The sequence below is a fragment of the Sinocyclocheilus grahami genome, unplaced genomic scaffold (genome assembly GCF_001515645.1).
Source record: "Sinocyclocheilus grahami isolate Dianchi unplaced genomic scaffold, SAMN03320097.WGS_v1.1 scaffold401.1, whole genome shotgun sequence".
Lineage (NCBI taxonomy): Eukaryota > Metazoa > Chordata > Actinopteri > Cypriniformes > Cyprinidae > Sinocyclocheilus > Sinocyclocheilus grahami.
The window spans coordinates 510,166-511,146 of NW_015505580.1; positions in this window are offsets into that span (position 1 = coordinate 510,166).

Genomic DNA, 981 nt, shown 5'->3' on the forward strand with positions numbered 1-981 from the left:
GTTTCTTCACTCAGTTTTCCTCAGTAGGTTGTCAGCTCGCTGTTTTATGTTAACGTTACGTCTGTCACTGAATTTAGGGACCATCTCTAAAGTTACATACGACATTGGTTCACACTTTCTGACTTAAATAACATTTGAAGAGAATTACCTTACTTGCGATAAAGAGGCAGAGTAAAGAACTTACTATGCTTATCTTTGTTCAACTAACGTGAAGTTAGTTAACTTCGGCTTACTGACATTATTAACATACCAGTTGATGTTATCATCGATACTATGGCATTCACAAGAAGAGGATCTAAAATACACCTCCGACATTGCAGACTACATCCAGACTGAAAATCTGAAAATAACAAACAAAAGTACTATAAAATACTGTTTAAAATCTCCACTGAAACTGATGTTGCCTAATGCACTTTACCACAGTATTTCACATTAATTCGCTGTTAAGGTTAAATAACGACTCACCAGAGGAGCTAACTTGTATTAAAGGGCAGCAAAACGTACAAACGTGTTTAAGGTTTAATAAGGTTTATTTCGACTAATATAGGTGACCTTAACATACTCACCAGTCGATGTTATCAGCCTTTTGGCGGCATTCCGGCCGTCAGTCAGAAAAAAAAGCTCCAACTCCCGACATGAAAAATGACACGATGAATAATGTTAGTTTGCTGTTAACAAGTGAAAACACCTTAAAATATCGCAGTTTTGCATAAAACAGAAATAATATACTGACCTTTCGTCGAGTTAACTGTGCATTTCTCTTTTGTCCTTTTACAGCCACTTCCACCAAACAGTCAAAAAGGAACTCCCTTGCCATTGGTCAGTTTTTCGTGGGCAAGTTCACTACTGTAAATCGATTTACAGTAGTGAGGAAATACAGTAGTGACCGTATATTTTCCCATAATCCTTTGCGGTTTACAGTAAAATACTGTATACACATTTTACAGTATCTTACTGTACATATTACAGTATAATACTGTT